This window comes from Silurus aristotelis (genome assembly GCF_946808225.1).
Source record: "Silurus aristotelis genome assembly, chromosome: 8".
Lineage (NCBI taxonomy): Eukaryota > Metazoa > Chordata > Actinopteri > Siluriformes > Siluridae > Silurus > Silurus aristotelis.
In genome coordinates this window covers 14,592,587-14,620,565 of record NC_139581.1, presented here as the reverse complement: position 1 = coordinate 14,620,565, position 27,979 = coordinate 14,592,587, and the positions used below count along the sequence as shown (strand labels likewise).

The 27,979-nt window shown below is 40.0% G+C and overlaps 1 protein-coding gene across 19 annotated transcripts in view; it reads right to left on the bottom strand.

Annotated features, from left to right (window-relative positions):
* The window catches only part of msi2b (musashi RNA-binding protein 2b), a 242,108-nt gene that overhangs the window by 187,398 nt on the left and 26,731 nt on the right, over window positions 1-27,979 (bottom strand). The gene's annotated exons all lie outside the window — the stretch shown is intronic.

Genomic DNA, 27,979 nt, shown 5'->3' with positions numbered 1-27,979 from the left:
TAGGAGCCTTCTTAGGCAATCATCCTTTTGAAGCTAATAAACGGGCTATATCCTGCCTTCTGTCATAAGTAATGGTATCTGGTTGACTGGATAGTCATGAGGTCGCAGTTAGAAATACAAAAGATGTTGGGAAAAAAAGGATCGAGCCATTTATAAACACAAGTCCTATCCATCCTATGCCGTCTTTGGCAACAGAAATGCACACCCTGTGTCCTTGTCTTGGCTGTCCACCATCCCAACATCTTTCACAGTGCTTTTTACTCTCATCTGCAGCCCTCCATGGCTAATCCATCTGTCTTTCCCCCTGTCGTTTTGCGGAGGCCTGGGCTGTGCGACGTGTCGGGGGAAGAGCTACGTTTTTAGTGCTGTCTTTATGTCCTCTGACAGCACTGGCTCGTGGCTGATGGGATTCCTCAAGCCTAGGAACAGCGCAATTACTCTGTCCATTTCTCTTCATGGTGACAAGACAACAGCAGGCCGCTGCGTTTTCTTTCCACTCCGGTTCTAGCGGTGCTCCCTGGGGACGGGGCTGCAGCTCTGCTTCGCAAGCACACGATCCTGATGCCGCTCACTGCTTGCACATTTGCATTCAGACTGCTGGCCAAGATTATGTGCAGCACCATGAAAGCAAGCCAGTGAGCGCCGTAGCCTTTCCTGAGATGACATGCTGACATGTACGGATGCTTGCGGACTCATCGGGTCAGGACACCGAGCCCTGTCAGCCAGCTGCTAAAAAGTCCTCGGGTCTGAACTCAAAGCACCAATCAAACCTAACATTTCTTATATTGCCAAACACTTCCTTAAAACAGCCAGACCAAGAAACAGTGGGGACTAAAAGAACCTGACCATCCTATATAGACATGCCCAAACAAGCCAAAGAACTCTTGCACATCGTCAACAACGTGGCATTTCCTTATTTGTGCAAATCTGAAAACACTTTGCCAGCCACAAAAGTGGGTTACCCAACTGTGACTATACATTCTAAAAGGGCAGACCTGGTGTAGAAGCCAGTGAAAGGACACGGAGTGACAGCATGGAGGTGAGAGAAGATTTTAAAACTGCCACTTTCTTGGGGCCATAAAAAAAACATTGAGCAAAGGACATTTATGAATATAGAAAAAAAAAAAGAGTACGCCTGGCACTGGGCTGATATATTAGAATGGTGCTACACCAGAGGTGATAGAGAATAAGCACTGCTTAGGGATATGTATAGATTTATGCAGAGAGGCAGAGTGTGTTGCTCTCAGTCGAGTGCTGCTGACGCTGTTTCAGCCCTGTCATCTTCCCCGAGCAGTGCCGGATGCGCCTCGGCATGCCTCGAAAACATTCCGTGCCTTTCCTCCTGTCAGATTGGCAGCTGCCAGAGAGCCGTCGTGAGAGAGAGAGAGAGAGAGAGAGAGAGAGAGAGAGAGAGAGAGAGAGAGAGAGAGAGAGAGAGAGAGAGTGAGTGAGTGAGTGAGAGTGAGAGTGAGAGAGAAAGTCACACTACAGGATGCTGAAAGGGCTGAGAAGAGTGCACACTAATTTATTGGGGGGAAAAACGAGATCCACTGAATCAATACCGCTGTTTTTTAATGATTCATGGGATAAGTTCAATTCAGCAGAACTGCTGATAAATTTGTTGTTGTTTTTTTAAGCCACTGCATCATCTATCATTTGTTTTTCAGCCTGAGATGCAAATGTCAGTTGCATTTTATAAGAAAAGGGCCACACACACTTTACTTTCAGTGTTCTTTGTGGTGCATTGTCACCAAGACTTTTCTTAATTTTCAGCTGTCTACCTCCAGTGATCCTGTGCGTACTGAAGCCACTGTTCATGACTGAAAAAAGCAGAAGAGCCTGATGTGATCTGCTTTCAAAGCCCATTGAAGCACTCTGTAATGCTTTTCTATGCACCATGCATATAGTGAGTGATTCTTTCAGTTACTGCTGCCTTCCAGTCAGATTCAACCAGTCTGACGCTGATGCTGAACTGCCACTAAGATCACATTGTTCTGATACTCGATGAAAACATTAACTAAAGCTCTTGTCTTGCATCTGCATGATTTTATTATGCATGTGATGCTGCCACGCGACTGACTGATTGGATAACGGCATGAATGAGTAGGTGTACCAGTCTTTTCAAAAAAGATTCTAGTGAGTGTAATTCACATAATGTATAGAATTTCTGCTTTTATGTAATAAGGTTTAAGGAGGTATGATGAATTTGAGGCTACTATTCACACCAACAGGTAAAAAGACTATACTACATTAGCAGACATATACAACCTTAACAAAACTCTATTAATCTCAAATCTGCGTTCTTACTAATAGATTGATGGCAGTAACAATAGCATAATACTTTACATTATAGTCCACTGATATTGAATTGTTAACTTCCTGTTGAAGTGAAATTTGGGGACGGCTGTTAGAACTGTATTTACACGCCTGCTGTGCACCTTCTTAATGAGCACATTTTCATTTGGTAGACTTACATTTATGTTATTATTTTTAGTATTTTATACAAGGTCTTGCTCCAATGGTAACTTTGTAGTGATGGGATTTACACTCACAACCTTCCGATCCAAAGTCAAAAGTCCAACAACTTTACCACTGAGCCAAGTTAATGATGATTTCTAACATGTAACTTTGACCATGATGATGAACGAATAAATAAATGTATAAAGGCTTGAATGAATGAATGAATGAATGAATGAATGAATGAATGAATGAATACATTAATTAATGAAACCCATAGATATTTAACCTTGGGGGCAGCAACAGGGAGGTGGCAGCTCAGTGGTTAACACATTAGACTTTAGATCAGAAGGTAACAAGTTCAAATCCTGCCACCAAGCTGCCACTGTTGGGCCCTTGAGCAAGGCCCTTAACCTTCCCCTGCTCAGTTGTAAGTCACTCTGGATAAGGCAAAATGCCATAAATGTACTCTCTTCCTTTGGGGCATTAGTGAACCAGCAGTAATTGTTCTACAAACTACTAATGACCTTTTAGTAGGTACACTTGATGGTTGATGGAAACAATGGCATAACTTATAAAAAAAAAACATAGCAGAGTGCCTTAAAGAGATCATGAGTTACAACAGATCCGATGTAAACATTTTAAATGTTAATTGTTCGTAAAGTAGTTGAGTAGGAAACTCAAACATAAACAAGGGCACTACGTTAAAAATACAACAGGTTCCATCTTTAATGAAGTCAAAACTTGCTAGTGCAAAAAATAGCTGGGTTGAGGTTCAAATGGCAGCTGGGACAAGTGATAGTTAAGACAATAGCCTCTTGAGAAAGCAGCTAGCCGAGGGGCTGATTTCTCATTTGAAAGAAAAAATTTTCATTATTTAACTTTCCAAACATAGTCATGTGGTATGGGCAAGTAATTAGCATTCACCTCTGGGTATTTTCTCTACAATACTGCATGATCAGCAGCTGACAGAAGATGCAGAGAGAGAGGTGGACTCTATATATATTTAGTGTTTTCACACTCATTAATACACATGCAGAATACGAAACAAAAAGAAACCTTTTGGTTTGGTTTTTATGTTCTCTTTTTGATCATCTGTCCAAATTTCCAGTACTGTATTTCTGCATTGCTACATCCCTGCTCAGTTTGTGCATCATAAATCAGTTTATCAGCTCATATATATATATATATATATATATATATATATATATATATATATATATATATGAATAATTTTTAAAGATGCTGCCCACAAACCAAAAATACACATCATATTTGGTTTACTTCCTGCAGCTGGATCACTTTCAGACTTCAATTGAACGGTGCTAGAGGGACCGGATCAAGATCACCACACACGGATGTTTTGGTCTGTGTGATTGCTGTGTTCTCACTCCCCTAAACAAAACCACAAAGATGGTTTGTCCACAAACTATCCACAGCATATGATTAGATGTGGCAGGGGAAAAAAGAGAAAAGATCAAATTTTATTCCATACATGTTTGTGCATATATAATCCGGCTCTTTAAACCCCTGAGTGGGCCATGCACCGTGCTCCACAGAGAAATCCCCTGGCCAAGAGAGGATCTTTTCCGGCTTCATGTAACAGAGTGGAGAGGTAGAGGGTGCAAGTGACAGCAAAGTTTATTTATCTGAGCCACAATAAAATGAATCGAGACGTATCCTGCAGCCCAAATTGAAGGAATGTGATACGAACGACAATTTAATATTGCATCTCCTCTCCTTTGGGCACAAATAGATCTAATTAAGATCTTTCATTAGATGCGCTGCCGCCAAACCCGCCCTGGAAACATGGATCCTTATCAAAGCACAGGACAATCGCTGGGATGAAGACACACCAAATCAAGTTATACACCAGCACAGAGACAGACAGAAAGAGAGAGAATGAGACACAGAGAGGAAGAGGGAAGGAAAGAGCAGCTTGACAGATGACAGAATGAAGGTTACTTAGAGTTTAACAAAGAACAGTCCTGTTCTCATCTAAACACCTGATGAGCGTCATGTAGAGTGCTGCCTCTCCATCTTCTCTCTTCAGCTAAACAAGCACTAAAGAGGCATGCACTGGTATATTTATGTTTACTCTGTCTTCCTGATTAACTGTATTGCGGCCTCTCGGTACTGATTGCGGTTGACTAACATTGGTCCTTTCTCTAAAATAAGCCCATAAGCCTGAGACAAGAGATGCACTTGTGATCTGACGTGGAGGGGTTTTCTTTTTAATCAGAGTCCTCTCTATCCGCCATTTTCCTGGCTTGATGTCCCCTGATTAGAGTGAGATAATGAGCCTGCACTCCATCCTCCTCTCTCACACCCCCCCATCTCCCTCCAAGGCCTCTTCATCATCTCAAATCACACATTCAGCTGCTGATTGCCGGCTTCGTGTACCTTCGTTTGAATCACAAGCTACGGGTGACCGGGCTTGGAAAAGACTGCAGTCAGGAACAGTGACTAGCACGCTGAGAATTCAGGCTGTAGTTTGTTTTGTCCCTATGTCACTTGTTTGACTGACAGCACCTACTTCACTTGCCACTTTCTATTTGGCCACTGTCGAAAATCCGCCCGCCGAGCTCCAATTTGTACATGGTTTTTGAAATGGGGAATTTTAATGCTGACACTTGAATGTGCTAGGCCAAACAGGCCGACGCCTCCTCGGCTGCAGCTAACCCTGATTGACAGGCGAGGTGGCGGTCTAACCGAGAGCTCAGATTAACTGATTAGTAACAATGGCTAAACCTCTGGATTTGCATGCTTCGTTGCCACCCCTTCCCTCCTGCCTCCGCTCTGTATCAGCCTTCTATCTGTCCCATTCCTCCAAGTACGCAGCTTTATTTGATCCACTGTAATTGCGTCTTATCTCAAAGGTGTGCAAACAGGAGCTTATTCATGAGCTGCAGGTCTGCAGTTAACTCATCGCCAAATTATAACGAAAAGATCAAATGCAAGAATTGCTTAAAAAATTCTAATAAAAAAAACAAGCAGATGGAACAGGTCCGATCCTCATAATGCAGAGTATTTATAGTATGCCAATTTATAACCACAATACTATAAGTATGAGTACGTGATTAAAGAAATTAAGCTTAGAGAGAACGATAGGCGACAGGCAACAAACAGGACTGGAGCTAGCTTAAAGCAAGCGTATCCACCAGCACAGGAGATGCAGGCTGCCAGGGAACAGGTTAAAAGGACCTTTTCTTGGCCCCTTGTACACGTAAATGAGTCTCTGGCTTCCGCAATGGAAGATTCTTTAGAAGCCACTCAGCTCAGCCCCAGGCAGTTAAAACTCAAGTGTCAGACAGGTGTCCAATTATCTCCATTCATTCTGGCCAAGGATGCAAATGTTAGCCTTTTAAAATACCTCATCTGTAGAGGTATTCAAACACGTGACAAATTTGGATTTAAGATTAATGTTTTTAGTGAAAAAAGTCACAATAGCCTTGAAGCAGCACTAATAAAGTCACATCACAGTATCAATTCTATACATTATATACTAATAACCTGCACAGGTACTTGTGCAGTGGACAATCCATATAAATGTTGTTAGTGCTATTACTGTTATAATGAACTTTTTTTCACCATTTATTTTATTTATTTACAATCTTGGAAAGATCATTTATGAATGACTTCTTCTGGCATAAGAGAATGTAAATGTGTATGTGTATGTAAATGTGACTGTCATATATGAATATGAAATCTTCTATGTGTAATGATCCACACATTAGGTACAATAATACATGTCTATCATGGTAACTAAAGATACACATAAAAGTGGTGTTGGTGCTTAAAAATTATTTCCTGAGCCGTTTATTTTACCGGTAGCAAAATTGCAGGCCTGTGAGTACAAATCAGTTTTATTCAGTTTTACTATTGTGACACTTTTTGTGAACACTGAAATCAGATTTTTCAAATTATTTAATTTAAGAGAGAAAAATGTTATGCATTCTAAATAGCAATAAAGAACAAGAAACTACAACCTGATTTTAATCTACTAGCAAATGTGGCTTGAATTCAGATTTCTCGACTTATTTTTTTAGTATAATTTTTTTGGCTTTTAGTGTGAAACAATTCTCAGCAGAACTGTATTCAAGAAATTTCTAAATTTCTAAATGGAAACCTGCATGAATGCAGATAAAGCAAAGGAGAGTGTCTGGGTTTGCACCGAACCCAGTCGAATCCGAAGCTTGATGTTGTCGCTTCAACCAGCTAACTAGCTGACTTACATCTGCCCTGCACTGCAGTGTATATACACCTGCCCCGTTACTATAACAACCCTAGAGAATATGTAAACATATCCTTAACTTCTCAGATCAGTCCTATAACACAGATTTTGTGGTCCTACTTTCAATATTTGTATATAATGAAAACCCAGCTTTTTTGTTTTTTCTTATTTTTAATTACATCACACACTGACTGCTGCCTTCTTTCTCACAATCACACCTCTCTCGACAACGAGTGCCAATAATAGCAGCGAAAGCTGCGTGTCTGCCATTTTTTCCAACCAACCTCTGGAGCAGATCATCTGTTTCAAGGTTTGTGTTGCTGACTTGCTTATTTTATGGATGCACATGCACATGACATTGCTGAATTTGAAAAAATGTCTGTTCACACTAAAAACAGAAGCCATTAATATAGTAATACGGTCTAAAGTACATGCAACCATTGCATCCTAGTGTCAAGTGATTAACAGTTGGGTCAGTCGACCTGATAAATATGTTTCTATCTATAACATGACCTACTCTAACCCCAGGGCATGTGAAAACAACACAATAATAACGGACATAAAGCACAGATTGAATGTCAAGGGTCATACATGGATCAGCTTTTAGTGTGCTGTTTATAAAAAAAAGAGTCAATCACTCATGCCTTCATGCTTTATCTGTACAAAATATATCTCTAAATCTTGAAAAGCTGCTGGTTCTTATAAGCAGCTTTTAATGCATATAAGGCTTTACAGACTAATACACCTTGAAACAAGAACGTTGCCTATAGCTCTAAACTAGTAATGCAGCTCAAAAATGACTTAGAGGTGTTATCAGAAGCTTGCATGTCTGCCCAGAAAAGCAACAAAACCCACTACAATAGCAAATTGAACGTGTGCTTTCGCACAAGCTGACGTAGCTTGTCTTCTCAATATCACACCACCCAATGCCAATATTCACACCTGACAAACTGTAGCAATACCTCCCTTCATGGCTTTATCTTAATGATTCGATGTACTGTACTCTTCAACAGAGAGTCGATAGATTATTGTACAGTTATGAAGATGGATGACAGCTGCTTATGGTTCCTTATAGGGCCTAGGAGATGGCTAAGCTGATACACCTCCTGCTTTCCATCCAGTGGACACACACTGCATCTCAATGAGCACTTAGCCTCAATAAACAGTCTGCAGATAGGAAAAATATTTCCACATTAAAGTTTAGGAACAAAAAAAAAAAAAAAAAAGAACGGACGAGGAAAAAATGAGAGCCTGCTCCTCAAAGCTATTCTGAAAAATTAATATGCTAATTAAGTGCTTGCTCGAGGCGAAATCTTGGAAACTTTAGCAGGGGGAGTTATAAGCACTTAACAAATTACTTACACCATTACGCTGGAAGCCGTATACATTTTTAAAGTGATTATATTTTTTCTGCTCGCCTTTCATTCTTTATAACCGTCCTTGCTATTTCTGAGCGATATCCTCCCCTGTTGCTATTTAAGACCTAAAATGGATATCAGACTTCAATGGTCTTCTCTGAAATATTGAATGCGGATCGAGCCGAGAAATTTATCAGCCAAGGCCATCGTTTTTACAGCCGACTATCCTCCTCCAGTGGAGCTTGCTGTTGTGAAATGCTTAAACTAGTGCTAAAATGATCTCCAGCAGGCAAACATGCAGTGATCTTCAGCCTACCTAATCTGCTTTGGAGGAAGAACAGTCAAATGCATCAGCATCCATCTAACAGGCCCGAACTCCGCCAGTTTAAAATGAGTTCGCTGGAAATTCAGTGTGTTTGTCTGAACAAGATGTCTAGGTAAAATGCACGGCAAATAGCCTGAAGCCATATCTCGGCTTCAGGCCGGGGCTCTGTATGCCTCTTAGAATCATGCAGACTTTTAATGAGCTTTACTGTCCACACCAGTATCCAGTATTACCACTGCACTTAAAAGGTCACTAAGCAGACAGATCCAAACACACTGTCAGGGAACGACCGGCCAGCCCCCCTCGGCACTCAGCACACTCGCAGCGCCTCGCCTTTATACTAATCACCTTAACCTGTCTCCAATCTACACCCTCCCTTTATAAGGCTCCCTGTTCGCACTCACTCACCGTCCGATCTACGGTTCATTCTGGCGATCATCCCTGGACTACCTGTGTTTCGGAATATACCCGTTTTCCGGTACATGCTGCTTCCTAGCTTCTGTTTGTTTCCCAAGGCTAATAAACGTCCTGTTCGTATTCTGGTTTTCGACTCTTGTTTAAAGCGTGACACACACTGATTTCTGAGTTCGTGGTGCTTTCTTTCCCCTGGGCTTGCTGCAGAGAAAAAAATAGACCTTTTCTCAGTCTCTCACAAAATGTCCATCAAACACAAAGGCTTGGAGTGCAGGGCAAATATAAAATCACACTCACAGAAGTATTGGGTGGAAGGAAAACAATATTGTTTCCCAATAAAAGTGTGCAGGACATAAAGTGTGTGTGTGTGTGTGTGTGTGTGTGTGTGTGTGTGTGTGTGTGTGTGTGTGTGTGTGTGTGTGTGTGTGTGTAAGACTGCCTGTGGGTAATTAGGGCCCAGCTGGCCAGCGGAAGCCCAGTGCTGAGACGGGAAAGGAGTGACGGTCAGGTCTACTCCAGTCAGCACACAGAGCAGTCCACTGTCCCGCACTGCAGCTGCCCACATCCACTACTCAACACATCCAACACACACACACAAAAACTGCACATGAGTCCTCCAGGACACACAACTCAGAAAGATGACATTCATATTTTTCTTTTTTCCTCTCACATTGCTCTTGAAATAGATGACTGTCTAGAGTGCCATCTAGAGGAGGGCAGAATTTTATACCACTTTTGCCCTCTTGAAGACGCCACGTTTCGTTCTTGTTCATTTCTGCAGTGCTTCCGCAGTGAACTGAATCCATGCGCCATGTTTAGAACACCAAAATTAGCTTATAATCAAATCCTCGCAGGTAATCGGGTTTCCCTGATAAAATCAATTCTGTTTATATTATGGGCTGTTCTGTCCACACGTATATGGATATTTATATGAAATTCTCTGTGTTATGGCGTCTCCTACACAGTGAAAATGTGGCTTTTTGAAAACGCCCTGCAAGGTGGACATACCTTAGGGCTGTGTATTTTGGGCTCGGTTATTTAAAAATTTTTGTTTTATAATACTTTGCCTTTAAGACCCTGGTGTGAAGCAAATAATCAGACTTAAATCGAACTGCTGTAAACATAAACTCTGGCATAGTTTACATAGACAAAATCAACAAATCCATTTCTGTTCTTAAACAGTAAAGGGACATATTATGAAGGATAATACCTGTTCCAGGTGATGGGGACAACGCGTGTTCCTAATACTGCAAATCAGAAATTACTATGATTCCTGAGAAAAAAATAGAAAAATGTATGTCTCTTAATTTTGGGTCCTTATGTGTAGCCTTCGGGAAGTTACTGATTTTACTTTTTTTACAACTGCTGACCAAGCTGCTATTTGGTGCAACTCTGTAATTTCTTATACGATAACTTGTGTGCAATTTAAACTTTGCTTGTTTTATGAATACACTCTCACATGCAGGTGCCAGAAAGTGATATTCACTGTATTACTCCTTAATCCACAGCTCTGGTACTACAAACCCTACTTTGAAAATTTTGACTTGTTGCGCTTGAGTGTAAATTCAGTCTACATATATGAATCATTGTATTTGGCTTTTTGGTTTTGGTTTTTTTGGTTTTGGCCATGTTTGTGTTTTTCTGCATTTCGCCTTTTCTATGACCCAAAACAAATGCTCAGATTGTTTCCTGTGAGGCATTTGACACACCAGTACATAACTGATTTAGCATGCTCATGTGAATGGTTTAATGGTTTTTGTTTGTTTGTGAGCAAAGATAAATGGGGTAAAAATTACTTTTCAATATAGTTTATTGCGTAACTAATGTGTATGTCTGAAATACCTACAAAATATACTTCTAATACGAAGACTATTGCAATCAAAATATATTGAATGATCTCTATTACAGACATTTAACCTTTCTGTGACATTGACCTTGTTTCAGTGTATTCTAAAATCTACTCAGATTTTCTGCTGGTTTTATTGATAATGGCAAAAAAAAAAACAACCTAGTGGTGGTGACATCAAATCAGCTTACACATGTGGATGAGACTTGCCTCTTGTAGATGTGTCGTGGATACTACAGCAGCACTGGCAAAGGCAGGAGCAGGGTGAAGGCGTAAAGCTTTTCTACCACACCTCTTGCATAAGAAGATAAGACAGTCTTTTTTATTTATTGATGTGGCATCTTTCATAAATAATCCACTATCATTACTCAAGCACACGCTGGTTTCAAAACATTAATCTGAAGCTTCTTTCAGTCTTCAAATGCAAAAAAAAAAATTCCTTCCAAACATTCTGTCTATGCTCCTAGTAAAAATCTTAATAGACTACTTAAATCCTCACCCTAGGATGAGCTATGCTGTCCAACACATGAGCTCCTGCAGCTCTGGGCTTGTTCTGAGTGCTGAGGTCTGATCTGCTAGCAGGGCTTCTGATGCTAAAGCTGTGTTTGCCTGCTCTCAGTATTTCTCTTGTCTCCTAATGCTACTGCCTAACTCTGTTAAATTATTTATAAAAGCGATGAACAATGTTATATTTATCCGTTCTCAAATGCGAGTGTATAACAGTAGAACGTTCTACTATTCTCTATAGTACTTACTTTTTAATCTTATTTGGGCATTTATTCCCCATTTGATTTTATAATAACCTCCACCCATCTGGGAAGATGGTGCACTAGATTTTGGAGTGTGCTGGTGAAGATTTGAGCTTATTCAACCACAAAAGCGCTAGTAAAGTAATGTACTAATGTAGGGTGGGGAGGCCTGGAATGCATTCCAATTCATTTCAAAGGTGTTTGAGGTCTATAGTAGGTCACACAAGATCTTCCATTCTAACTCAAGCAAACCATATCTTTAAAGAGCTGGCTTTGTGCAAAGGCACATTGTCATTCTGGAACAGGTTTGGCAGTTTAAGTGAGGGGCAAATGCAATGCTACAGCCTTTCGAAGACATCCTATACAATTGTGTGCCTTCAACTTTGTGGTAACAGTTCGGGCAAGAACCACATATGGCTGAAAAAGTCTGGTGTCCCAATACTTTTGTCCATATAATGAATGCAAGCTTTTTTGATTGATTAAATAGATTAATCTCCACTGCCACTTCTATATAATCCTTTCTGATCCACAAGTATTATCCAAGTGCATAACACACATGACATGATGCCTGGACTAGAAGTCTGTCAAAAAGGAAACAAAGAATCACTCAGAGGTCGTGAACCCTTTGGATTGCACCAGTGACTAATAATATAAGATTAGAGAATGAGGGGGAAAAACACTTTAGTGTCAAAGTAGTCACCAAAAGGTTTTACCTCTGCTGTGGTTCTTATCTTGAGTGCCAGGGAGAAAATGGCAAAGTTATTTTCATCGTCTGTAGTTCAGTTTTAAAAAACAGTAAACTGTTTAACGTTCATGATGCAACAAAGGGTGTGTTCGTGCTTTCATTTTGAGATTTTGAGACTCACATCTATGCCACAGCCTTCCATGGCCAGAATGTTCAAAACTGCTTTCTGGTTGGGTGTTTATTAGTTTGTGTATGCATAAGAAGGCAAATAGCTCTTTACTCCAGGTATGTGGAAAAGATGTTTCTTGAGAAAAGATTTGATGCATTATGTTATACAGTATATTAGCAACAGTTTGTGTAAGTTTTATTACACAGTCAAGAGAAAAGCGTTTAAATGTAAGCATTAAATGTAAGCACTTCTGTCCCGAAGTAAACCCACTAGGGGTATTTATTTGCTTGGAACTAACAGTTCTTTAAAGATTTCTTGTTCAGTTCTGGGTTCTGATTTTCATCTTTGAAACGTGAAATAATAAACGAGGGAAACCGACTCATCTGATTTTCTAATAAAATGACTAAGCAAGCTTAATTCCATTTGGACAATATTCTGTATGCTTATGCTTGAACATAATAAATATATTAATTATGCTTTATTAAAGTTAGGATCCCTATGAATTAGAAGTTTGCTCATATAGAGAGCGAGCTAATCATTACATATTGGTGTGCGTTAACATTTTCACATGCATCACAACTGCTAGGTAAAGCACACTTTCCAGATTTCAGCTGACAAAAGTTGGAAATGACCATATGTTGCTCCAGGGGGTTTCCAGCACAACATGGTTCCAGAGGCGGGTATCCAAAACAATGTTCTTCTTTATTGTTACTAGGCAGCAAGAGCGAGTGAGGGATTAATTTGCAATTAGGACGATGGCTCTTATGAATGACTCTGACTTGGGAGAAAGCTGGCTCTGCTGTCAGGCAGCATGCTGCACAGATGCTGTAGCTGAAAGGGCCACAGATATGCTCCAAATTCGACCATTCTCAGCGTGTATGCACAAGATTTTCTGGCCTTTCTACTATAAGCAACTTGCCACAGCTGTGTAAAAAAGATCGACATTATATATTTAGACAGTTATGTTGTTCCTGAAAGTAATGTTAAACTCGAGGGCTGACCTTAGAAAACTAAAAATACAGACTAATATTTAAAAGAAAGCATAAACAAGCACATAAATGAAATCTTTGTAACATTTTGCTCCTTTCCTGCTTTCCTACACTCATTATGCAGCAAATCTACCTCAGCCACGAAAACTGAACTCTGTTTACTACTGTGGAAATGCTGTACAGCTTGACTGGGTCTTAACACAGATCATGTAGTGGGGGCTGTACATCACTGCAGAATAGTAGCACAGCCTTAAGCACATGTTCTGTAACAGGAACACACACACACACACACACACACACACACACACACACACACACACACACACACAAACAGACACGCTGCTCATCCATGTATGACCTGCCTCTGCACTGCTGCAAGGTGGGCTGGGCAGGAGTGCATCTTTTTTCTGAGCACAGTACTGCTTTTTTTTCCTCTAAACATCTCCAGGCTTCTGAAAACCTCTCCATGTTAGTCCAGCACTGCTACACACTAAAGTACGTAGAAGCAGCGGTCCCACCTCGAAGCCCAGATAAAGCCACTTTGTTCTGGTGTGAACCGACACACCACTGAGCCTTACACAAGCCCAGAATTGATGCCAGGGCCCTTAGTCCTAAACACATAAACACATAGACATAAACTCATGCTGCATAGCCAAACAAGTGTACCGTGATGCTGCAAGCACTAGGACCTTGATTTGGTTTTGTAGTGCTGACTTGCAGCACCGTAAGTAGGGCTAGCCCTGCAAATTGATTACATTTTGGTTTGTTTGTCTCTGACGTTTCCTCTAATATGATTTCACCTGGCATCAATCACAGCGTTCAATGAATTCTGAAGGTGATCAGCGTAGCCTTAAACAGCATTACAAACGCTTCGCCTGTAATACGAGTTTCAGCATGTTTTGATTCTTCTTGATTTTATGTGTACAAATCCATTCTACTTACACTCCCCTCGTCACTGCAGAAGTCAAAATGTGCCTCTAATTTAACATCTGTTCCACTGTGATATGAGCTTGGGGATAGAGAGAGGGGTGGGAGTGCGAGCAACAAAATGACTTTGAGAACGATTTGAACTCAAACAGGATGGCTGCTCTAATTAATAATAAGTGCACACATGACATGCCGAAGCTCCAATCGGTTTACACAGTAAACAGGCGAAAGGCTCTGCCTTAGCCAGATACGGCCTGTTCAAACCCATTTCGAGTGCAGGTCTGAGTGGAACAGCCTTTCTCTTCTTCTCTCGTCCTCTCTTCCTGTCTCTCTCGGTCTAATAGGAGCCATTAGCAGGAAGCTTCTCTGCCGCTCCTGGATTACTGCACTATATAATTGCAGCAGGAGAATGGCACGCCATAACCAAGAGCTTAAATGGCATGGGAGCGATATTTGGATGGAAGATTTGAAAGTTCTCCCTGATTTCGCAAGCCTCGCTACCCTTTCACCATGCTTCAATTTCATTTAGAACTGTTCTGATACTGACACAACAATCCTCTAGCAAGTGCAACTAAATATATTGTGGACGATGAAGGTTGAAGTGGAATTTGTTACAATGTCATAAAGCAATGCTTTCTCAGATTCCTGCCCCTTCCCAAGCCCAGCTACCAAAGGTGTAACAGTCTCCATACATAAAATGAAGGAACACGACGGTGCATAAAAAAGAGGTTTGCCGGCTGCATGCGTTGAGTTCTGCTTTAAAAGCTCTTTCTCCTTTTATTCAAGAGAGCAGCTCCTCTTTTGTTCTGCATAAATGCCAATTACCTAATTCTCTCTAGCATGCAAATCAGATAAAATGAGGGCACGGCACATTGCCCACGGTGTGAGCCACGCTGCTGTTTCCACAGTGACAAGAAGGGTACCTTTTGGGACACTTCTCTACTTAACACTTTAATCAAGCTCCATTTAGAGGGAAAAAATGTAATAGATTTTTGTTGCACAGCTCACAATCTCTCTCACTTTCTGTCTCTCTCTCTCTTTCTCTCTTTCTCTCTTCTAAAGCTCGTGAACCATAACAATCACTTAGCCTGCAGACTGCATATACTTCACTCGCTGCCAAAATACACACTTTGCCATCCCAAATATTATACTAAAACACTAACATTTGCGCAAAGCAAATTCACGAAGCTATTTCATATTAGTGTAAATATCATACTCCTCCTCCCCACCCCTCCCCACCCCCACGCACAACTGAAAATGTTAATTCGTTTTCATCACGGGTCATAGGATTGCCTGCTCAATTTGGCAAATCTTTCAGTGGAACTGTTCATTTTGTGTGGAGAGGAAAAAATTGTGTGAAACAGGAATACTCATACTGTGTCAATATGTGATCAAGTGTGCAAATTATATTATTGACATTTGACAGATAAATCCTGCCATTATCGTACACTAATTAAAAGTTTATAGGAACAAGCTTTAACCTTTGCTCATTGCTAAACTATCTTTAACTTATCTGGACTGTTTTTTCAGTCACTAACCCTCCACAAGCACACTCCAAAATCAAGTGGAGCATCTTCCCTGAAGAGTGACTGTAGGTTACTATAACAGCGAATGGGGAAGAAATGTGAAATGCGAGGGTGAAAAAGCACATATGAATCTTATGGCCAGAGTGCAACTGTGACTCTGCCCACAGAAGGTCATTTACCAGAAGTCACTGGCCGAGCAAGGAAGGCATTATACCAGTAAAGCAGCCAAGTGACCAAGGTAACTCTCAACATGATGCTAGCATCACCTTGCTTTACTGGGGTTGGTTCTCAGGCTAATGAGCAAACATAGTGATATGTGACAAGGACATAAACATTCCATTTCAGTCTCATTAGACCAGAGAACCCTTTTCCGCATATTTCATCCAAACAGGATTTAATATGGCAAACCACTCTTTTATAAGTCCATCTTTATGCAATGTATCTCTCCAACACCCACTTCTTCATTTTTTTTGTTGTTGTAGAATCATTACATATAATCTCATTAAGTCTTTCTCAGTTCCAGGTTATAACTCTACAAAATGTAGAAAACTAGTATCCACCCTGCTCATTTCGCATGACTACCACCTCACTGAGCCTTAAGCAGCAAGATGAGCAGAACATATCATAAACAGCTCCACTGAGACAAGCTCTCAGCCCTCTCTCATCTGCAATCCCCAGAGCCTGGGTACCTAGGGGAATAACAATGCAAGAGGTGTGTAATAGTGGCAGAGTTACAGGCTCTGCACCCTCGTAGGCCCATCTGACATGTGATTACATTTTGCAACTCCCCCCTAAAACCGCCTCACACACCGTGTCACAGACGTCCACTCCTCAGAGCGACCTCGTTAATGAGGGGCGAAGGGCATCCGCCTCACCTCCACAGGCCACAGCTCGGACCCCGAATACTAATTACACCAACAACCTGAAGGTTAGATAGAGAACGGCACTGTGTGTGGGAGGGCCGGAGGAAAGAAAAAAAGGAAGAGTGCAACAAATGGTCCATGAAGCATTTTGTACAATAAAGCACTCCTCTGTGCAAAAGAAGTCAATGGCAAAGAGCTAGTGAGCCTTCACATGAGACGGCACTCTTTTGTTATCTTTAAATGCTATTGACACCTCACTTAAGCGGCATCAGAAGGATAGACACACATGGGCATATTTGGACAGAGAGTCCAATTTAAGTGCTGGCTCTCTGTAATGCAGTGTGTCATTTTGGAGAGACCAAAAGAGAGAGTGTATGGAGAGGTACAACAGCGTACAGAAGGGAGAGACTGACTTTCTGCAAACAACAGACATTACCAGGGTGGAGATGAGTGGATTTAATAGCTGGATGGATTTCGTTTTTTCAACCGCTATAAGAATCAGAATCAGGTTTATTCGCCAAGTGTGTTGACAAACACAAGGAATGTGGTTCCAGCTGTTGGTGACTCTCAGAAGTAGAGGCGGAAAAAGCACTATACAATTAGCTTCGACTATACAAGACAATACAGACTATACAAGACACTATAGACAATACAAATTAAATAAAAAACGCAATATACACAGTATATGACAAATCAGTAATGTACATGAAGTATGAGAGTCCATGGTAGTGCTAATAGCATTATTGTGCATCACATAAGAGAAAGAGCTTACCTTAGGGCTTTTGTATAATACACATTAGCAATATGTATAGAGATGAAGTGATGAGTGACAGTACTTATAGATATGAAGCTGAGCACATAATTGAAGTCAGTTGTCAGAAAGACCCAGGGGTGTTAAACAGAAGCATTCGGATTGGATTAAAACTGATCTGATCTTGATTAAAATAACTGATATATATATATATATATATATATATATATATATATATATATATATATATATATACATACATACAAAACATGCTGTAAAGGCAGTGGCATGGTGGCTGTATTTAGGTGCTGATTCTCATTTAAGAACTGTGCAGAAAAAAACTGTATTTAGAATTGTTAGGCTCTATAATGTACAATAAACACAATGTGATACATTCATTGGAAACAGTTTTCCTTATTGAATGCCATTTTTCTGTTCTGTTCAATGAGATATAGCAGTTTTGAAACCGAAAAAAAAGAACCTTGTTTCCCTCTTTATGATAAAACATGACTTTAATATAGTAGGTCCCCAGTTTTCTATTAGAAAGATTACAATATTAGCTAGCCAGGTAGCTCTAGTGTAATCGTTCTTCCCCCAATTAAAAATATTTCGCTAATATTGAATACCATTTCCAAAGCTAGATAGCCAACATCCTGGGCCTTGTTTAGACGATGCAGCACATTATCCTGATGAGCTAGCATCACACAGTGTATCCTCAGGGAGGTGGTAAATACGCTACATCCTGAATGTGAATAATATAGCCAATTGCACCTCAAGTCTTAAACTCTGCATTTCCAGAAGCAAATTACATGGCAGCCCTATAAACCCATATCTCACCCAGCATCATGCTGCAGCAATTAAATGCTCTGCTGCAGTTTCGCTTTAGTCTTTATAATTGTGATTCTGCACTAATACAGAACGCTTCGGCGGGCATCGAACTGAGCACAAGTAATGTAGGAGACGTATGTGGTTTTCATATGAAGTGCTTCTCATGTGCCATTGTCGTATAAGTGTATGCTACATGTCTGTACAACCTGCTCTACAAGTGCCATAAGCATTGCCATATAGATGATTCATAGTTTAAAAAAAATTTTTTTTTAAACAGCAATTAATATTTCGGCTGTTTGTTGTTAGTGTATACGCCCTCAATTGTTTTGACCACGAAGAGCTCATGGCATTGCAGCTCAGATGCAGAGGGAGAGGGTTTCTTTACCAAACAAAGAGAGAGAGGGAGAAAGAGAAAGCGAGAACAAGACAAAGACAAACAGACAGGTGGACATACAGCATGAGCCTCAGAAAAACAGAGATGCTCTGAGAAACTGGTCCAGACTCTCAGTTCTGCTTCATGTTTAAGGTTAAATGCCACACACCCACAAGTGAACTGAATGTAGTTTCAGTCTTTTTTCCTTCAACAAAGGCAACTAGCAGCCTTCAGGAATTCATCGGCACATTACACGAACCAGAAACATTAAATAACGCCTAGGGATGTTATGGTTTTCCAGCTTAAGAAGTTTATTTATTAATGAAATTGACATCTCTATAAAGGTTTTGCAGCACAACTCAGTTTCTAATGGCTATCAGATCCACATCCATATCTGAACAGATATACAGCTATTATTACAAAAGAGGAATTTTATATGTACAGACTAGAAAAGCCTTTTATTTTCATACTGTAAGCTAATAGTAACATACAGGCTACACTCGTGGTACTAGAACTAGTACTGGAACCTTAATCATTGACTCATGAGGTATGGATGTCAGTTTTAGAACAGGACAGACTGTGAACAACTAGGAACCAACTCAATAAAAGGAGACATTTCCAGACAGAGCAATATTTCCACACTAGGTCCATATTCCACACCCATGACCGATTCTGGGCTAGATAGTGGGAGGGGCTATTAATTATAGGTTTACTTCCACCTGGGGAAAAATCCTTCCAAAACGAGGAATGGCTTCACAATTCCAGGTTACTTTTGTGCCATTGTGCAAACGTTAGGTTTGCACAATGCTAGACACTTTAGGAAGCACTAAATTGCTGTTTTCTGTTTTATCATTGCTAGTTGGAATCAACACACACACTGTTGAAGAACTGCATTTTTAGATGCAATACCTCCATACATGGTAAAAGATTTTTAGCCATGCAGGCTGGCATGAAACATGCTCTTTCTTATTATTGATGCTCTCAGTACAAGTACTCACACTACAAAGGTGAGCTGATTACAGTGCTCAAGTCCGATGAATGACTGCTTTTATATCCCGATAATTTCTCCTCCATTGCTGACCATTTTGAAAAGTACCAGGGATCACGTTTCTAAATCGACACATAACAAACGTTCTGAATTCTCAGAGCAAATGAAACTCTGAGCCTGGAAATATGAAACGACTATATCTCAAGATAAACACACTATATAGACAAAGTACCGGGGCATCCAACCTTAACAGCTAAATCTGCTTCTTCCCCATACTATTACCACAAAGTTTGAAGCATACAATTGTATAGACTGTAGAAGAATTACATTTTCCTTGCCATTGAACGAGGAGACCCAAACCTGTTTCAGCCTGACAATGCTCCAGTGCACAGAGCCAGCTACATGAAGATATGGTATGTATGGTTTGGAGTGGAAGGTCTTTAGTGGCCTGTTATAAAGCTCTGACCTCAACTCTATTAAACACCTTCAAGATTAATTTGAACCCTGACCGCAACGCTATCCTCCTCACCCTTTATCAGTACCTGACTTTACTAACGACCTTGTGGTAGATTGAGCAAAATATCCACAACCACAATTGAAATTCTAGTGGAACATATTTCAGTAGGGTGGAGGTTATTATAACAAACAAATGGGGACTCAATTGGGGAAGGTTTTTCATGTACCACTAGGAAGACACATGAGACAAAAGCAAAACAACAACCTCACACCACAGTTATCATATAATCTCCTGCTTTACTACGATAAAAAAAAAAAAAAGTATGTTAATTATAATAACTGCCTTTGAATCATGTTTGGCAGTCATCACCTTCGTATTTCTTACACTTGCCACCTGATTTCTCTCCCGAAACCTGTTTAGTGTTCTTAAACTGCGTGTTGCCTGTGGTGAATCTGTCATGGCAAATTGTATCCTTCAGCTCCTCCAGCATGAATAGACAGATGCTGGAAAAGAAAAGAAAATGTGTGTGTGTTTGTGTGTGTGTGTGTGTGTGTGTGTGTGTGTGTGTGTCTATATATATATTTTTTTATTTTTATTTTATTTTCATTTGTATCTTTTAAGAGATTCCTATAATTTAAACTGATCATATCTAATTCTCATGAGAATTTATAACATGTATTGCTTATCAGAAGAGGCAAAGTTGGCCATGACCAGAGTTATCGTGTTATTCGTAAACAATACCCAGTGGCCTGTAACTATTTATGTATATAGGACAGCAAAAGCCTTATTCTAGCTCGGCCCCTAGAGATATCCATCTATTCTCATTGAGAATATCTATTTTTTTAGCTTTCTGCAAATACAGTCTTCCTCCCTCCTGCTCTATCTCTGGCTTCCTATGCATTATTCTCTCTCTCTCTCTCTCTCTCTCTCTCTCTCTCTCTCTCTCTTTCTTTTACAATCCCTCTTGTCTCCTTCGCTGGCAGGATGTCTGTTCCATACTCCACTGGGGATCTGAACACAGTTGTACTGAAGCTGGGTATCCTTCTTCTGCATGTTTGCCACAGTTTTCCAAGCATCACACACACAAAAAGAAATCACACCCAATACACCAACAAAAGCAAAAAAAAAAAAACAGGCTTAGGTTACTGTTCAATTCTTTCTAGGTTATAGTGTGTAATGCAAACCTATGCTCGAGAGCAATTAAGATTAGAATGATGTCATTCTGCTCTACTTTGCAAAAAGAGAAGGCAATGAAGGGGTAAGGTAATATATGTGAAACGCTTTAGGTGGACTTGAAGGACATGGTGTGTGAGGATATCAGTGATAAAACGCTAAAGAGTTTTTTCCAGGTGGAGCTGTCTTGTTTTGTCTCAGCCCAAGCTGGTGATTAAAGGTAGAAGTAAAGCTCCCAGCCCTGTCACCCACCCAGTGCTCCAGCAGAGCGAGAGATGTCCTGCGTCACCGTCTTTCCTAAATGCTGCACCGAGTGCTTTACATCTCCTCGAAAAAATGAAAAAAAAAAAAAAAGGGGTCTACGCTGTTAAGCATGATATGGTGTTTTGCTTGAAGCACCCCCTTGTTTGGCAAACTGTTTCATGCTACATTGTCATTAGCCACCTGTTTGCTTGGCAGTGCCAGACATAAGCATAACAAATCAGACCCAAAAATCAACCAGCTCTGATTTCTGGCTCATTTTTTCATTCTTGCTCAGATAAGGCTCCTGGCTCCAGGTAAGTTTCTCAGTTAGGCCAGAGCTAAAGAGTTTTTTCGTCATTGTGGCCCTCGACTTTCTGAACACCTGCGCCTGGACTGACGTGACCCAGACTTTGTCCAGCTTTTGTCTAGACTTACTGAATCATCTTGTTCAGCACAGGCGACCAGCAGGTGCAAAACCTGAAACGTTCGAAGTTCAGCTTATGAGTCTCTTAGTCTCTTGCCTTCTTTTAAAAAATTACAATTTGCCATGCAAAACAGGAAGTCATGTATTTTGGTATATATTTTAGGAGTGTAACAGTTCACAAAATTCACGGTTCGGTACGTATCTCGGTTTTTATGTCACGGTTCGGTTCAATTTCGGTATGGTTATTGGGAAGAAATGCAAAACATAAAATATTTTTTTATTAATGCAGTTTATTATTATTAACATTCGTGAAAATCAACAGTTTACATTTTTCAACAAATGTTTAATATAATGCCTGGTTGATTAAATAATGTATAAAATAATATTTTATAATATTTTATAAAAAATAAAATGGAATAAATCAAATTAATGCAATACACTTTTTTATTATATTTAATATCAATGAAATCAATTAATCAATCAATAATATCAATATTGAAATCAATTAAATTGGCACAAATTAAATTGTAATAAATAGAAAAATAAAATTAAATAGTTTACATTTGTTAGACCACATTTGGGTAATATAGATGTTTATGTGTGTGTGTGTGTGTGTGTGTGTGTGTGTGTGTGTGTGTGTGTGTGTGTGTGTGTGTGTGTGTGTGTTTGTGTGTGTGTGTGTGTGTGTGTGTGTGTGTGTGTGTGTTTTTTTTACATTTTAATATTTAATAAAGATATGATCTTCTTAACTGTTCTAATTATTTTAGCACACTTTAACAAATGTCTGCATTCCTTCCATCCTTCATTCATTCACTCCTTTGATATGTGGAATTGTCAGGATTTTCTACTTTTAAGAGAAATTGTTGAAGCTGGATATAAAATGCTAACACAAAGGGAGTGGTAGATCAGTGGTTAGACCCTTTTAGACCCTTGAGCAAGGCCCTTAACCCTCTGTGCTGCGGTAGTGCTGAATCATGGCTGACCCTGCCCTCTAACCCCAGTTTCTGAACAAGCTGGGAATGCAAAGAAAAGAATTTCATTGTGCTGTAATGTATTTTATAAATAAAGGCTATTCTTCTTCTAAAGAATTCATGCATGCGCAAAACCATTTATTTTATTTTTCGGTACGAAGCGAGTAGCCACAGTGACACTGCACTAACTCGTATCTTTTTTATACCCCTTGCATTATTGTGTATGTTTTCAAGGTTAATAATAATAAATATATTTTTTTTTAAATGCAGTCAAAGTATGAGGTGGAGACTAAACAAACTTGCGGTCCGCCAGTTAATACGTTCCTGAGGGAACTCAGATTTTAACTATGTTCCGCACGTAGAAAGGATTGCATTACCGAAAGCTCTATACCTGTTGTTAACGAATGCAGTTATCTATTAGTTGGGCTGCTCAAGTTACGGGCAAGATAACACAGCCGCTTGCGAAATAGAGTACAGGGTCAACCGGCAGCACGAACAAGTGTACGTCCCAAGTCACGGATCAGCATGGTAAGCAAAAACTTTATTTCCTCATCATGTGAAAATGGTATAGTTAAATGAGGTGCTATTGTGTAAACTGTTTGTTTGTAACTTTGGGTTGCGCAATAGTGCGCATAGTGATGGATTCAATTAAAACGGTGCAAACAAACACCAAATCTAAAAGCAGCAAATAACAACAGCAGTAAACGATTCAATTTATGATCACTGTTGTGGTTTTCAGCAAATGATTATGCATTTGTACACCAATGCATATGTTTTCCTTTTTCTTTTATCAAGTCTGTTAGCCGCATTTCTCTGTTCTTTTTATAGCATTTGTCTGCTACAGTAACTTATGTTTTCAAACGTGATTTACTGCCGCTTTACTATATTCAAATTAAATATATATTCTAGATGCTTATATCTTCACAACTGGACACAATGTCTGTGTATTTTTAAAACAGAATGATACATAGAATGTTGTATTATATTTTATATAGATTTTTGAAGCATGGTTGTCGACTTGCCATCTGCAATTATCATTAAAAACAATAAAAATTTTGATTTACACAAATTGCTTCACCTTGCATTCTCAAATGATGTGGGGGTTTTTAACAGAAAGAAAAATCCCAGCATGAGTGAATTTGTTTGAAGAGAAATCGCACATGCACTTAACACGCAGCCACTATAAGCTTTATAAAATGTCAAAATTAAAGATACTTAAACTCAATATGTGGCATTTGCATTTTTTGAAGTACACTTTTATACATAAATACCCTGAATTAAGGTTTTAAATAGTAATCATAAGCAAAACATCTAATAAAAATTTTTTTTATTAATAAAAAAATTTGTCCAATAAATTGATTATCAAAATAATTGTTATTATATATATATATATATATATATATATATATATATATATATATATATATAATTTTTTTTTTATATATAGATTTCTATACATTTCTAAGTTTCTATAAGGAGATGTTTAACATGCATGTAAAGAGCCTGCAGTGTAAGCACTTTGTAACATCCTGGTATGAGAAAACATACCAATCAGTGTGTTTTCTTATTATCTCGCAGTGAGAGAGAAAAATAGAGGCTGGTGAATGCTCATTATAGCTGCTAAATCGCAAAAAATGATAAAAAACATTATCATTTAACACTGATTTTGCACATTTATAAACAATTAAAGAATATGTGTGGCATTTATACAAAAATAATTCCAATAATTGTCAAATTGGCCTGTAAAATAAATAAATTAATAATTATAATTCTATTATTTGGGAAATAATCAACTTCATGGCGGTAGCAGCATCACACCAAACCATGTGTGAACATTTTCCCAGAACAGCATGCACCACTATGTTTTATTCCATACATAATACAAATGTGTCCAGAATTGATGTAATGTAATGTGCTAGCGTAATTGTAGCAACACGCAAAGCAAATTAGCAGTACGGTCTGTCTAATAAATCTGACTACCTTTCCTTCTAAATCCTAAATAAATCATGTCATGAATATATTCAAACTTGCTGTACAGCTGACAAGATGCTGGCAGACCGAGGGCAGGAAATGTTTTACCAGGGCTACATATTTACAGCTTTCAGCCCCCAATCCACCCCCACCCGCACATCTAAATTCCTACAAAGCAGCAAATCAAAAACTATATAGAAAAGAGGTTCGAAGTGCAGCCTTCACCGTTTGCTGAACTACTTAAAATTTAGGAAAATCAGCCCTTAACAGGTTAGAGACACATACATGTGCTGAATCAGTAGAATATGTCATGAGTGGGCAGAATTGCTGATTAGCAGGAGAGCCATATGCTCAACTAACAAGAGTCCTTCAAAGTAGAGATGCTGGACGGGAGCATTGCTCTAATGCTGCTCGTGCTGCCGGCCTTCGCCCACAGATCTGCACAACCTAGGCAGTCAACAGCCAAGGGTGGATTGTGTTACCCAGCCAGGGGGAGGGGTAAAGTCATGTACTTCAAATGAACCAGAAAGAAAAGGAAACGGTAGTGAAAACCACATCATCAGGATGTAACCCATCAAATGAAACCAAGACCAGACGTGGAGAGAAAAAAAATGCTGGGACTTTCATAAAATGCACAAATGCACCACTCTATGTGCCATGCAATCATTAACGCCTAAGAGGCTTTTATATATAAATACTCCTAGTGACTGGGGCAAACAGGCACAGCACCAACGTTGGTGCTAAATTTAGAAAATTTTCCATGCGGTGGCAAAGCGTCGAAAGCAGTGTGAGGTACGGCCATCAGCAGCACTGGACACCTCTCAGCCTGGGTATTTCAGGTCAGTTAGCCACCGGTCAGAAAACACACAGCACCCAAGAATGAGGGGGGAGAGTTAAGTGGCAGAACATTTATGTGGGGGAGAACAGAGTACAGTTCACTCATTAGCAAGTGGTCCAGCAAGTGATAAGAGGAAAAGAAAAGTTCATTCCTCAGCTTTGTCCTTCTCTGCCCTACGAGCTGCAGCTTTTCCGACAGCGTTTATTAGCTTGAAAAAGAAAAGTGATGAGAAGGGCAAAAGGGTCAAGCACAGGAGGAGGCGGCTGATACACTTCATTTAACGACACTCCAAAGTCAGCTCAGGATCTATCAACCAAGACTTTATAGCAATGAAAGAGTGCGAGCGAAAGTGAGGGAGAAGATTAGTCAGAGATTGAGAAACGTGCATAGTTCATACAGCCGTTGCCAGCAATGATTTTGCACATTTTAACAGAGAGATCAGAGTCATAATCTAAAATGAGCCCCGGTGGACACCTTAGTGGGCGAGTTCCTCTGAAGATTCAGGGCTGGGGCCTGTCCTCCGTCAGCGCTCGTTTTCTCCTAATAAAGCTCCTCCTCTTTTCTGCTCCCTGAAGCCTGTGGCCTCCTCCCACCGGACAACAGGAGATGCAGGACAGGCCATAGCAGCAGCAACAGAGCCGGCACTTTCCTAAAATAATAATTAACTGGGCAAAAATAAATAAATCCCCCAGAGCCACCCTTGTACTCAATTATTCTTGGTCTCTTTGCACTTTTCCCCCCATTCAGTCCCAGAATAGCAGGGTATCCATATTTCAAAGTGAAGTGGTGGAAATGATTACGTCAAGAAGTCCAGCAGGTCCATTAACTCGCCTTCACCTGCCAGGCACAGTGACGATGAAAAGAGCAACAGCTTGGCAGCTGGCATTAAAGCCCGCCGTCTTCATCAAGCAAACTCACTCTAAACCCTGTTGACATCTCTGATTCGATATTCCCCAACCCATCGGCATGAATACGACATTATTCTTCATGATACAGTACTCCAAGGCCCATGGGCTCCCATTATACGTTCTGCACAGTGTCACATCTAAACAAATACAATGATGCCTTTCATCTATTCAAACTAATGCTTGTGCTATGCGTAATGGATAAAGCAGTACGGATTCTCAAGTTCTTCATTGCTCCTGGAAATTATCTATTTCAGAGACATCTGATATGCTGTTACCCTTGGCAATCATATCATAAACACGAGGGTAAATAACACCCTCTCTGCCACAAAGAATCTGAGTACACTTCCCTGATAGGAACACTAACAGCCAAAAATAACCTAGTTTCCCTTTCCCGCAGTCATCATTATTGAGAGACTGCAGAGCTGAGAATGCACACCATTATGCAGTGACAGTCCCACACATGGTAAATGGAGAGGCAACAACATAACAAATAATGCACTAATATGGCCTTTCTGCTCCACATGAATGTCAAAGACAGACAGCCATGCTGTAATATATACAGAGAAAAACTAAATTCTGGGGCATGTGGCAACAGGAGAAATAATACAAATAAGATGGATCTGCTCCTGCTTGGATTAGCCTTCTGCTCAGTTAATGGTCAAACTAATGAACTAACACGACTTGGACAAGACACAATCTATTCTTAGACAGCTTTTTCACTCCCGTCTGACTTTTTCTGCCGAAGCTCTTTAAGAGTTTCTGAACTGGAAAGAAGCGACCAAAGTGAGGAGCTCGCTCTGATTCGATTCCTCGCTAATTAGTGCTGCTTGCTGCTCAGTACATGGTAATGGAATCCAGGGGATTCATCGACTGGATGCACTGTGTTTAAGGTGTGCAAATTACCCAGGTTTCCTGTTACCGCGAACAGACCGAGAGCTCGTTGAGGCTTGGGACTCTGAGTAGTGCAACGAGCCAGAGAGGCACTGCACCACATCAAGGGTCACGTATCAAGCAACAGAAAAGCTGTACGAGCATTTAACTAAAATGCAGCGCACAATCTGAAGAGTTGTTTAATGAGTAACCAGGTCTTCATCGCTTTTATACACCATTTTTTATTTCCTATTCTCTCTGGGAAGAATTCAAAGGGCTATGGACTGTAATAGGCTTGGGTATTGATTTCATTTCCTCCCTGGAAAAGAGAAAAACTAGACAGTTAGGATATAGATTTTGAGTGATTAAGGAATTTAGAGGGCAATCATACAAAAAAAAAACTTTTTTTTTTTTTTTTTTTAAAGTATACTGCTGAAAAATTGCTTCTGTTTTTTCACACCACTGAGAAAGAAGGGGCTGCAGGTCATCTGTCACAGGAACCATCTTCGCTTATTGACACATCACAGAATGCACCAGCAGATGCGGTCTGGGGCCGACGTATCACCTCCACAGAGCTTTAATCTTGCCTGGTGACCTGACAGCGGCAGTAGGTCTGGCTTTAGGCCCTTTGAAGCTCGGCGC